This window comes from Phascolarctos cinereus, unplaced genomic scaffold, assembly GCF_003287225.1.
Source record: "Phascolarctos cinereus isolate Bilbo 61053 unplaced genomic scaffold, phaCin_HiC Scaffold_9;HRSCAF=440, whole genome shotgun sequence".
NCBI classification, from domain to species: domain Eukaryota; kingdom Metazoa; phylum Chordata; class Mammalia; order Diprotodontia; family Phascolarctidae; genus Phascolarctos; species Phascolarctos cinereus.
The window spans coordinates 36,542,293-36,556,638 of NW_027556402.1; positions in this window are offsets into that span (position 1 = coordinate 36,542,293).

Below are 14,346 nucleotides of genomic sequence, written 5' to 3' on the forward strand. Positions count from 1 at the left end.
CAGCCCACAGGTGGTAAGGGGGACGAACAGCTAGTTAGAAAGAGATTACAGGGCTCTCTTAGCTAGAACTGAGGAAGGACTCTGTTACTTTGCCCACACTCAGATACAGGTGGCAGTCCTATGTGGCAGTGTCAAGGCAAGAAGCAGCACTATCACACCAGAGCTTAGGGCTGCAGTGGAGTGGGAACCCTTGTCACAGTTCCAGGGCAGAAAAGAGTGCTTGTGTTCACTCACAGACCAGAGCACAGGCCAGGAGAGTAGACTGCAAGCCTGAAGGACTGGGAGGAAGGTGTTGCCCTCCACAATAACATAGAAGGTAGGAAGGAAGGAGGAGGTTTAGGGGAAAAATAATGAGTTCTGTTTTGGACATACTGAGTTTAAAGTGTCTACTTAACTCCTAGTTCAAGGTGTCTGAAAGGTAGCTGGAGATGAGAGAATGGAGGAGAGCAGAGAGGAAGAGTGGATATGAGAAGTATCAGCAGAGAGATTGTAATTAAATCTGTGAAAGATGATGTGATCACCAAGTGAAAGAGGATAGTGGAAAAAGGTAAGATGGACCAGGACAAAACATATAGATAAAGGGCATGATTTGGAGGAGGATCTAGGAAAGGAAACAGAAAAAAAAAAGAAAGAAACGAAAAGAAAGAAAAAAACTAATGTTGGACTTAGGAAGCTACCAAAGCAAAAAGTGACTTACTGAAACTCATTTGTGGAGCTGAATGGCCTATGGCAACATTAGACTGGTGGGAGTTTTGAAAGAAGAATATGGAAATTAGAAGGTTTTTTTTTTTTCCCTCTGATATTAGTAGAACTCAACAATGTAAGTTGTAAGAGCTCTATACTTTTGGTTGAAAACTTTGATTAATATATTTGAGTGGCTTCTTTATGCAACTGCAATAGGATGCTGGAGCTCCCTGGAACCAGATGAGCTGTAATTCTGGGCAAATCTTCTCATATCCTGATTATCTTCTTGAAGCACAATTGAAAGGGAGTGAATTCTTAGAAATTGAAAAGAAATTACATGGACATAAAATCGTGTTGCATATTACTTGCACCTGTAGTAAAGGTTGAATTTGAGATCAAGATTAAATTGTTTCTATATCCCAAATGATATATAAGCTTCCCATCAGAAACAATGCTGCAAATATACAATTAAATTTTATCTTCCATTTTCAGATTTATGTTTTTTTAAATTATTTTTGTCATTTATTTTTTATTCCTCTAGACTGGAGCAGTGAGTTGATTGGTATAGCAATCTAAGAAAACTACTGCTAGCAATGTTTATCCACACCTCCTCTACAACTTAGAATATTAGAGATTTGCATGGGACACTGAAAGGTTAAATGAATTGTTCAGGGCAGCAAAACCAATATAAGTTATGGAGGGCTTCTAGACTAACCTATTCTCTATTCGACATGCTAAGCTTTCTTTCTCTTCCATTTTAATAAAGGGGACTTTCAAAAATGTTTCACTATTTTCAATGAGGCAATTTTTTAAATGACCCAAATGTAGGACTTGTTTTCCATATCAATTAATTGGGGGAAATATTTTAACTCAGTATTTTGCTTTTATTTTTAATTTTCTTTGTAAAACAATTCATGGTTCCTCTTTGGAAGATTTAAAGAAAGCCATGGTTAAACATAGAACAGGACAAGACTGTGCAGAGATTGACATATAATTCCAGGGGAAAAAATGGCCCCCAAAAAGACAATGTGCACAGAGTTTAGAGAGCTGACCTTGGAGTCAGGAAGATAGGAGTTCAAACTCTGACTCATAATGGCTGCGTGAGTCTCAGACAACTCACTAAAACTGTATGTAAACTGCACAAAGGTACTGCCAATCTACATTGGTAGAAAGAGTTAGAAGAAACGATGAAACCATGGGTCTAGTAAAAATTTAAAAAAAACAAACTTACCCTGATGAGGTCATATCTTTTACGATACAAACAAGTGAACTCCTAAGCACAACTATATATAAACACATTCTGATTTCTATTGTATTTCAAAATGAAGCCATTTTCATTTTTTCTTAACTTCTTGCTTATAATTTTTAATGTGCATCTTTTCCTTAATTATTTTGGCTTCAGACTATTCTGTTAAGTAATTATATAATCGGTAATCAAGTATACCATGCTTTTGGAACAGTTTAATGTTTATAGGGTATTTGTACTGCCTCATTTGGTGGGCTAGCCTGAGTGTGGATAATGGCATTGACATTAATTGCAAACAGCTCTGGAACAATGCTTTTAATTTATTTTAAGGGTGGCAACTTTCACTATTACATTGGAGAAAAACATGCATTGTATCTTAAAGCACGAATCGGATTGTCATTCTTAAGATACTGAGGAATGGGTGAGGTTCAGATGTTTTGAGGTTTTTGATTGAAGTATATGGTAGAATTGTGGTTATGTTAGGTACTGTTCAAAAACCAGACTTGAATATTGTGCAGTATGTAGATTCTACAGACAGTGTAGGGTGGTAGGAAGGGTAATAAATTTGTAGTTGGGAAAATATAGGTAGGAATCCAATGCTACATGGACAGTCTCCATGTGACCTGTCACTTAAATTCTCTCCAAAGCCTTTTCCCTATCTTTAGAGTAGGGATAATATTGGAATTACTTAATTAGATGCCTATTTTGAATATCAGATGAAATCCTGTAGTGAAAGAACATTTACAGCCTTAAAGTGCTATACGGACATCATTTCTTATTTCACATAACCAGTTCTTCATATGCTCACAATTTTAAGGATTCAAAGTTAGCAAATTCCAGGATCCAAGCACAGTGTTCTTCTAATCAACTTTCTTATTCTCTTTTTTAAGTACATTTTATTGGTGCACTTATATTATTACATTATTATCATAATCTTTTCTAGATAAAGAAGAAAAAATAAGCCTTCCCTCCCTTCTCCTCTGGATGCAATAAAGAAAAACAATTAAGCAAAATCATCAAATAAGGTGACTGTCCCTGCTAATACATACACACATACACACACACATATACACACACACTCACACACATATATACATATATACACACACATATACATATACATACATATATGCATATATATGTATGTATATAAAAGACCTGAATTAGTAATAGGCCCTATTTCCCTCTGTTTTGTTATGTGTGTCTACAATCATCATTTTTCTCTTCCATTTATGGAGATTCTGGCTTCCTTTCAATGATCTTTTTCATGTATATTGTTTTGATAATTGTATATATTGTTCTTTGCTTCTACTTATTCCACCCTGCACCTTTTCCTATGTGTCTGTGAATACTCTATAGCCATGATCTTTTTATTTTAAACTACTATCCCATTGCATTCATATAACCTTTTTTCAGCTGTTTTGCAGTTAATGGGTATCCACCACTTTGTTTCTGGTTCTTTGATATTACAAAGAGTATGACTATTGATCCTTTGTCTCTGTCTTTGATTTTTCCTGGGATATGTTCCTAATATTGAGAAAACTGGGAAAAGTTTAGTAACTTTTCCTGAATAAATACAAATTGATGTCCCATGTAGTTGAACAAATCCCCTGCTCTATTAATGGTAATCATGTGCTTATCTCCTTGTAGTCCCTCCAACTTGTACTATTTCTGCTTTTTAAAAAAAATTTCTTTGCAGAGTGTGAGCTAAACATTTAGAATTACTCTAATTATTATTTCTCTTTCAACAAGAAATTTTAGACTTTTAAAAAATGGTCTTTCATAATTTTTTATAATCTTTTGACCAATATGTGTTCATGTCATACGAACCTTTACATACTGTAAAATAGTCTGTGATATAATACATTGGGTATTAGTTTCCTTGCACATCAAATTCGATTAGTAGACTTTTGTCAATGATGTTTGATAGAAATAATTTCTCTGTAGTTTTTTTATTCTATCTTCATTTATTTTATTCTGTTCAAAATTATTTCAATTTTACATAATATAAATTGTCCATTTTGCCTTTTATGATATTTAATATTCTGTCTTTACTTAAGACTTTTAGCCCAAGAAAAATTTATGAAATTTTGTGAAATTTCTGAAAATTGTGAAAAGTGCCTCCTCAGGATCTTCTATTCCTTCCCCCGAGAATTTGACAGTATTATATCCATTTGGAGTTTATTGTAGTATATGGTATTAAGTGTTGATCTAATACTTAATTGAGCTTAAAACTGCCATTAAGCTCTATGAGAAATTCTTATTAAAAAAAAGGAAAGGAAATTTTCAATGGAAAAAAAATGTTCATGGGTTTATCATTCAGTACGCTATTTTTAACTTTTGACTCTTGATTACCTAGTTTGTTCTAGATATTTGCTTCGGTTTAGCTTATGTCCTTCCCCTGGATCTGCTTTTGTTTGGGCAAAACATACCCCATTCCTTCTAATGATCCTCACATGGCATAGATTCCATTTTCTTGGTTGCCCTTCTCTGGATGCCTTGCTGCTCATGCATATACTTCCTAAACTACCATAACCAGAATCAATACAATGCAACAGATGTACTCTGTCTGACCAGAGCAGCAGGATAGCCACCTCTTTGTCCTTTAATCTAAGCCCCTCTTGCTTGACATCCAAAGCTCATTAACTTTTCTGCCTTCTATAACTCTCATCTGAGGCATATTGAGCTTGCAGTCTGGGAAAGCCTCTAAATCTTCAGGCGAACTATTCCTGAAGGTGATTTTTTGAAACTTAGGCAAAGACGTTATATTTTACCTTTATAGAATTACATCTTATTAGATTCAAGCAAATAGTCTAGCCTGTCAAATTCTTTCTTGGATCCTTATGCTGTCAACCAGTGTGTTAGCTGTACCTCCCAGTTTTGTGTCATGTGCATATTTGACAAAGAATCCATTTGTCCTTTTATGTATTTGGCTGACAAAAATTTAAATAGTGCTAAGTACAGATCCCTGGGCACTGCACTGGAGACCTGCTTCCAACTTGACTCCAAACCATGAACCCCCATAATGAATCCAGCCACCTAATTAATTCTAAATCTTTTTAATTGCATTATCTATCTATATACATAGGCCACAATTAACCATTATTTCCTCAAGAACATCACAAGATACCTTATCAAAATATTTGGTAAAATCTAGATAAAATATATTTATGACATTCTCCTGAACTGCCAGTTTAGGTTAATATGGGAATTATTTGCTTTTGGCTGAATCAATTGGCTCTTGGTGATTATTGTTCAATTTTTCTGGATGGTCACTAACCATCACTTTAAAGATACGTTCTAAAATTTTTCCAGGATTTAAAGCCAATCACAATAATCAGACTCTCTCATCATCACCATTTTGAAAATCAGGACACAATTTGACTTTCTCCAGTCCTGTAGGACTTACTTTTCCCATCCTCCACAATATTTTAAATATTATTTATAGTGTTTCAGTAATTACATCTGACAATTCTTTAAGTATTCAGTGGACAAGTCATAGAAAATATCATTATTTCATTCACCTCCCTATTTCAGTGATCAATCACCAGAATCAGCATTGGGTGCTCTCTTTTATTACCCAAAGGCATTCATAGGATCAGATTATCTGAATTCCATCAAAAGAAGTTATATTGCTATTTCCTGGCTGCTCTTAGGGTTCAACTCCCTGTTAGCCATTTTTATTCTGTCCTTTAAAGTCCAAAAGTTAACCAACTTTGCCTTTTTACTTCAGGAATTTTTAATCGTTGTGTCTCTAGAATTTCATTCTTGAGCATCTTATATTTAGTTGAATTTCAGTCCATAAGATCTTACATATCCTTTCTGGGCATCTGTTCTTAAATTGAGTACCTGTCTAATTATAACCAGCTTTCCTCCCTGTCTCTATCATGAATTCTAAAAGGCAACATTCATTTCTGCCCCAGCTTTCTATCATTTGTAGCTCAGTAACAAATTCCTTCTCATAAGAATCATGTCTAATACAAATCCCCCCCTTTTTTAGTTCCTTCAATTTTTGACTGATGATATTAGTAAGGCAAATCAAGAAATAATTAGCTGTTCTGTTTTCAGAAAATTGAGAACTCCAACAGACATCTGGATTACTGACATCTATGACTGCTATCTCAATTCTTTTTGGTGTTCCACTTCCCCCAAATGCTCTATTTCATCTCACTTGTCTAAGATCAGTGTAAAATACTCACATGATAGAATTTTGATTAATTTTGTCCCTCCTTTGATCTTCACTTAAATGTTCTCCACTATAATTCCTTTCTTTGGTCCTTGGATTTCTTCAATTGTAGAAATTTTAATACATATTTTTACCCACAAACCCATCTTCTTCCTATCTTGTTTATTTAAATCATATTCTAGTCATTAGCTTCATTTAAATCCTATAACATTACCTATAAGATAAAATTTGCCTCTTTCTTTTAGAAAATTTCATGCATCTTGCTTGGCACATCAACTTTGGTCATTTGTCCATAGGCATTTGGCATCCTAGGATTTACTATTGTCTCCTTTCTTGATTTTTAGTACCTTTGGATTCCTTAGTATCTCAGTGGTTCTTTTTTCCTTAAAGCTAATTCTCTATGATATCTAGATTAATAGATACATATAGAAGGGGGGGGGGCTTTGCATTCTCTATTGTTTTTTTTATTGGTTTAAATACTGTTTAATTAGATTTGTTGGATAACAGACACAATTTTTCTTTTTAGGTTACTTCATTTACAGCCAAGAGTTTGCCATTCATAGTTTGAGCTACGGTCTGGAAATCCAAATGTCATTGTTAGACAACATGTTATTAACAGTTTACCAGGATGTTATTTACTTTCCCTTCAATACCCCTTAAGTTAAATATGTGTAGTGAAGAAAATTTTATCTCTACTGCTGTGATCTTCCATTTTTTTTTTTCATTCTTCACTGTAATTCCCGCATAGCAATGCTACTGGGAAAATCAAATGAGTTAATGTATGTTTATAAACATTAAGATACTATGAAAATGTCAATTACTTTATAATTATTTAAAACAATGCATCTTTTTCCTGACTCACCCCCCACCCCAAACCCCAATGAATACTTTTTCATTATAGGATCATTTAGCATGAACATTTGTGTACCTACTAGATAACATTTAAAAATTGGTTATAATTTAGTAACTGGATGTTAATTTTCCATTTTTCAGCAATACAATGTGCCTTGAGGTTACCTTAAGATAATCTATAAAATATTACATATATTAATATATGCACACATATGCAATATGGTGTGACAATTTATTATTGGTTATAATGGAAATATATGATGTGCACTAATAAGATATAAAATCTCATTTTACTTTGTTGTGCTGCTTTCTACACTTTTGAATAATATATTTAGTTTTGTTTTTATTATTTGTAACTCTTATCATTAAAAGTAAAATAATTTTTACTTTTGAAATGGTTTCATTATGTTTATGTTAATGGAGAACATGACTATTTTGACCTTTTCTTTCTTCTTTATCACTCTAGGTCAGTGATTCTCAGACTTTTTGATGTTGGGACCACTTTATACTGTTGAACTATTGAGCCCTACTCCTCAAGGAGCTTTGGTTTATGTGGGTTCTAACTATCAATATTTATCATTTAGGAATAAAATGATTTCTTTTAGAAAATTTCATGCATCTTGCTTGGCACATTAACTTTGGTCATTTGTCCATAGGCATTTGGCATCCTAGGATTTACTATTGTCTCCTTTCTTGGATTTTTAGTACCTTTGGATTCCTGAGTATCTCAGTGGTTCTTCTTTCATTAAAGCAGTTTTAAACTTGTGGATACCATGAAGGGGTGTAGGGATCCCTTAATGGTCCCCAGATGATACTTTGAGAACCACTACTCTTGATAACTTGATACACTTCATAATGTGTTAGTATGTTCTAAAGTCTGTTTTAACTGTTAAAATATGTTTTTGTCAAACTCTTTTTGATTGGTGAAAATAATGACGTCATGTTGCTTTATACCTTTTACTGATCATCATCATTAATGTTTGTCGATTCAATAATAAGAATAGTAGCAATAACTCATATTTATATAGTAATGTAAGGTTTACAAAGCACTTTATGAATATTAGCTGATTTGGCCCTCATAATAACCCTCTTTGGCAGGTACTATTATTATCCATTTTACAGAGGTGGAAACTGCACCTTAGCAAGGCTCAGTAACTGTTAAAGTCATGTAGACAGTTAGTATCTGAGGTGGGATTAAAATTCAGATATATATATATTTTTACTCTAGGTCTAGCACTCCTGATAATTAACAATATTTCACACAAGAGGAAAAAGGGGGAAGAAAGCCAACCTAATGGAGCAGAAATAGAGCAGGTTTCCCAGACTATGGAGCTAACAATTTAGTGTTTGGTTCATTAGCATAAGGCCATTATTGGTTCATCTTTTGCATGTCACTATAATCCAGTTACTTTAGAATGTCTACAGAAAGCACACTGTTCATATATTTAAAGTGATATATTATAGTTAATGTTATATAGGGAAATGTGTACTGACAATTTCCTCTAATCCAGAATACAGAGTATTTCAGAATGCTAGATAACCCTGCTTATTGGCTATGGTCTGATTGCCCAGCTTCATGCAATTAGGTCTCTGATGTATTTCCTGAGAAAGAATACAGACAGGAACTTGACTTTCTTGTCACCACCCAAGTGGAAAAAAAAATCTAAAGTTGTCAGTGGAACCTTGTTATGATTAAGGATTTCAGAATCACACTGGCAGTATGAAAGTTTTATCTTTTCCCTTTAGGCTTTGGTGACATTTCCCAGATATAAAAATTATATTATACCTCTCTGCAAGTTTCTCTCAAATGTATGCTCCATGGCTTAGAGAAAAGAGACTAGTCTTACAACACTCCTGGATAGGGGAAAAAAAAAAACTATAAAATAAAACAAACTTGCTAGTCAGATGATACATCCTTGGATGACTCAGCAATCTTATGAGTGGTGGCATTTCTTCTACTGTACAAATCCTAACTCCTCAATACCTTCCCATCCAATGTTGCTCAGTAAATTCTCCAGAAGCCTGCCTGTATATAAAGAGCATTTATATATTAAACATCTCAAGACATGTTAAATAAGTCAGTTGGTAATTCTTCTATGCCTCAATTTATATAAAACCAAAATAAGATTTTTATTCAGCTTAGAGAAAAATACTCCGCTTGTCAAAAAAAAAAAAAGAAAAAGAAAAAAGGAAAAAAACAACTTTGGGTAGTTATACAATGGCGGCATTAATATGGTGCAAACCCTGAGCAGAAGACTGGTGATTTGTGATGGCTATAGCAAAATGCATGGCTAGGAAAAGGAAGTTAGGCCCAAGGTTTTCAGATGGAAATGTTATTGATAGAACTTTTATAGCAACCTCTAGTAAAGTAGATGGCTCTCAAAGTGAGGTGCTTTGTTTCTCTAAGTGAAGTTTTAGATGCAAAATGTCGATTTTATGTAAGGAAGCTGATTTTAAGTTATGTACAAGGACTGTTCATTAATTTAAAATCACTCAGACATACAAATCTTTCATATTTCCCATATGTTATTATGGGCCTTAATTAAGATTGCTTGCTGTGACAAATCTGAAGATTCCAAACCTTCTGGGCTAGTGTATATAAGAATCATTCCACTTAAGTAGCACATTTATGTTTCCTTTGAAAGCAAGGCAGATCCATCATCATAAATTTATTTACACTTTATATAACATTGAGTTTTTTATTGGCTCTCTATTGACTTTAACATTTGTGAAATAGAAGCTATTCTAACTCTGTATATCCATGCATATTGATTTTCCTTTTTTTCAACCCCAGTAGCTTTGCTAGGACAGCATTCCATTTTAAAGTGTTAGGATAAGAGCAGCTGTCTTCTAGCTTTTTCTATTGATCATGCATAGAATTTTGAATGCATTGTATGGTGCACTTGTTTAAATTCAAATTTTTGATTACTTTGCATTGTTTGGCTATTTAGGTTCCTCTACCTTAGCAAGGAGAAGTTTTTGTTTGTTTTGTTTTTTTAGTGATTGGGATTAAAGTTGACTTAATTGAATTTTGGAATGTAAGCATGAATAAAAGTTGTCATTTCCAAAACATGAGATTATGCTTTGAGTATTTACTGGATGCTGTGATACTGTAATGCTTAATTACTTGAAAAAAAGTTTCATTATGTCTGGACATGTTTGGTTATAATAAAAACAAGAATAAATATTTCTATAATATAAATTTAGTTTGCTATCGGTCAGTAAGTAGGCTTGACGGCAGAAGCAAAAGCAAAGGTCGTTGATTAGGTTCTCTATAGTGTAGTGAATAAGGTGCTGAGATACAGCAGTACCCAAAGCTTTGGTTCTATCCACATCAATTACAGATGGGGACAGCTAATGCACCAGAAATAAGTAGAGTACAGTGTTGTTGCTGAGCCATTTTTCAGTTACGTCCAACTCTTCTTGACCCCATCTGGGGTTTTCTTGGCAAAGATACTGAAGTTGTCTGCCATTTCCCTTCTCCAGCTCATTTTACATATGAGGAAACTGAGGCAAACTGGGTTAAGTTAATTACCCAGGGTCACACAGTTAGCGAAATTACCTAGTCAGTCATATGTGCTTTTTCATTCTCACTTTGGAGATATTAGTCCTTTCTCCAGCAGGGAGGAGGAGGAGGGAGGAGGAGGAAGAGGAGGATGGGCTGCCCTGCCAATCTTTCCTCAGATAGCTCCAATTAAATTCTAATGCATTCGCTCAGTAATGGATTTTGCCAATAGATAAGTAGACTCACACTAATGGTGCAAATTTATGACCATCTAACCAAGGACAGAAAATAATTCTCCTTTGTCCTGGTTGTTTACTCCCAGTTGGGTCACAAGTATATTTGGTTTTGCTAGCAAATATTTAAAACCAGAGAAAGGCAAGGCTTCCTTGACACCTATCCTGGTGGTGTACTTAGAGGCTGATTGTGGGAGAGACCCCACATCAGACAAGCAGAAGAAATGCTCTCAGAAGGTCTGTGATCAAAGAAAAGTCTTTGAATATAAAAGCATGCTACTTTGGGAAGGGGTCATTTGAGTTTTAGTCCTAGGTCTGTCATTAATTAGTGGTTCAGTGGAAAGACCACTGACTCTAGAAAGGATGATCTGTGTCTAAACTTTACCTCTGACACTACCTGTGTGACCTTGGCACAATTTTTAAATCTTTTAAATTCCTAAAGCCCCTGCTTCCTCATCAATAAAAAGAAAGGGGTGCATGAAGTAGCCTCCAACATCTCTTCAGCCCTGAGTTCATGATCAAAGTCTCTTAAGATCTTCAGTCTGTCTCAAAGAGGAAGAGAGTCAGTTAACTTCTCACTGTCGCAGGAAACTCTCTAAGAAGATCAATTGTAGCTGTCCAATAGAGGAGAGGGTTTCCACAGGTTTTGTTGTGCTGATGAAAATCACAGGTCCAGACCAAAATATTCATTGTAAGGCCTGTTTTTTCACCTTCTTCTCTTGAACTAACACTCTTTGAACATCCTTGGGGGAGAAATAGGGAGAATCTGCAAAGGCTTGACTACTGGGGTCACTGCTGGACATCTGCTTATTTCCTGCTGTCTGAATGCTACACAATTCAAAATTTAGACAATTTACTTCAGTTTTCTTCAGTGTAGCATTCTTTGAAGGTTCCCTTTTTATTTTTTTTAATTCCCTTTTTTAGGAGAATTGGCATAATCTCTAGAAATTCTCATAGTATTAATAATAGACATTTATATATCATATTGATATTTATTTCATTTGATTCAATAAGCAACACTTTGAATTGAGTAATATTGAAATTGTTACTCACTACAGATGAGGAAACTGAGGCTGATTTTAAATGACTTGCTCATAATAGTACAGCTATCAAATATCAAAGGCAGATTTTGAACCCAGTTGTCTCTTAACTCTTTGCACCATGACCTGCTATGGGCAGGACCCCAGAATGCATGTAACAGCATATATGAGAGGAGTGTGATTTAAACAGAATCCCTCTGTGCAGCAGCATGTGACAGCCATATTGGTGATATCAAGGGTAATATCTGAGATGTCACTGATGGTCCAATTCACATGCTTCTTCATTCTATCCATGAGGGGTTATAAGCTAGGAAAAAATAAGCCTTTAACTGAAGAACTATGAATAGTACAATGAAGAAATGAGAAATAACTTGGCCTCTGTGATTGCAAGTGATACAGAATTGGATAATTTCTTGTTGAAGAAAGCACTCATCGTGGGCAGTGGTAGGTTTAGTATTGGTGGAAAAATGAGAGATAATAACAGTACCCAGTGTTAAGAGAAAGATCTCTAGGAAAGGACATCTAGTGTCTCCATATTTATTTTTCTACCTTCTCTTGTAGTTCATTAATCTATATTCCTCTGTCAGATTTCTGGGGGTCAGAATTATATATAAATATTATTATATTATATATGAAACATATATAAATGTTATTATAATATATATTATAGAGAATATATATTTCCTATATATTATATATTATAATATGATATAATAATATAATAATAAATAAGGTTCAGGAAACCACTTGAGAGGTGCAGGCCTGACACCAGCATACATCTTGTTAGTTTAGATTTTTTTTTTTGATTTGAAGATGAAATGAGGCACTCATCAGTCATTGATCAGTTAATAAAAGGAAGCCTACCTGATACTATAGTGCAGAGTGCTGGGCCTGGAGTCAGGAAGACTAATCTTCCTGAGTTCAAATCTTGTTTCAGACACTTAGTGGTTGTGTGACTGTAGGGAAGTCATTTGACCCTGTTTACCTTAGTTTCCTCATTTGTAAAATGAGCTTGAGAAGGAAATGGCAATCCATTGAGTCCTGGGGTCATGAAGAGTTGGACATGACTGAAACAACTGAAGAACAACACAGAAAGAAAATGCAAAAAGGATTCAGAAATACCCAGCTTCTCCAGACACAGCCCTCCCTCTTCTCCATATGAAAATACATGTGGTCATCGGGGAGGGTATTTTTATTCATGTGGTCTTCAGACAGCTACTAAAAAGCCCTACTTCCTATACTCCAGGTTAGTGGGATTTCTGTACCCAAGAAGCTGTGTCAAGGGAGACAGTGGGGATGAGGTATTAGGTTCAACTTTGTTGCTTTGTAGGGAAAGTTCAGCCCTACTGCAGGGAAATAGGCAACCCTGAGTTCAGCTATAGCAGTGATGCCAGTTTGGAGTACAGGCAATTGGACCTGAATATAGTCATCTTCCCCTGCTACTGGTAGAACAGATGTAACAGGTCTGACTAAGGAAGAATGATTATTAACTGTATGATCTGGAGGAAGGTCTGTCTACTATTGGGAGGTATGAAGAGTTTTTACTTTTTTTTCCCCCCAGAAATTGCTTGGGCAATTGGACATGGTCAATGACATAGTCCCCCACTTTCTATGCACTCACAAGTACTTCCTGCAGAGTCACCAACACCCTTCAGTGTTCTTGGTATCTATGACATCGAATGAAAAATACTTCCCCAGACCCACAAAAAGCATGGGAACATAAACACAGCCACTCTGGGACATTAGATTCACTTCTAACATCACTGCTGGGGAGACTGTCAGGCATTTTTGATGAGGCCACAGGATCTGAGTAGGAACTGTGAAATGCAAATATGAGAGAAAAACAAAACTAGAAATTAAAATCTATCATGATTGAAAGAGGATATATGATGATGAAGAGATAACATTCTAATGGGAGAGAAGAAAGAATGTATCTTCAGAAGCTTAATGCCTTTTCAAAGAGACTTGAGGGGATTAGAGAGAGAGAGAAGAGACACACACACACACACACACAACACACACACACAGAGAGAGAGAGAGAGAGAGAGAGAGAGAGAGAGAGAGAGAGAGAGAGAGAGAGAGAGAGAGAGAGGAGTCCTAAGAGAGAGTTGATGATATTTTGAGATATTTTAGACATGAAAAAGAAGGTAGGGCAAAAAACAAGGAATACAATCAGGTATAAGGGAAGGAGGGAGTAGAATTGCTATTTCTTATAAATGGGTATATGAGAACAGTCTATAAACATGGAGAAAGGTGTGGGGAGGGTGGGCAAGCCAGATAAACCTGGCTCTTATCAGAAATGGATAAAAAGTGACTGAATGCTCACAATGTGGTATAGAATTAGATAAAACTCAATCAACAAGTAGGGAAGTTTAGGGGAGGGCAAGTCAAGGGACAATAATATTAGGGAAGGGACAGTTACAAGCAAAATAAACTTCCTGATCTAGAAGGGGTGATTAAAAGACAATAAGAAAGAATGAGAAAAAAAAATGTCTAGAATCTAAGAGGATGCCGATCAACTGAAGAATGGCTGAACAAATTTTAGCATACAGATGTAATGCCTGATTAGTGGTGCAGCGGATAGGGTCCTAGGCCTGAAA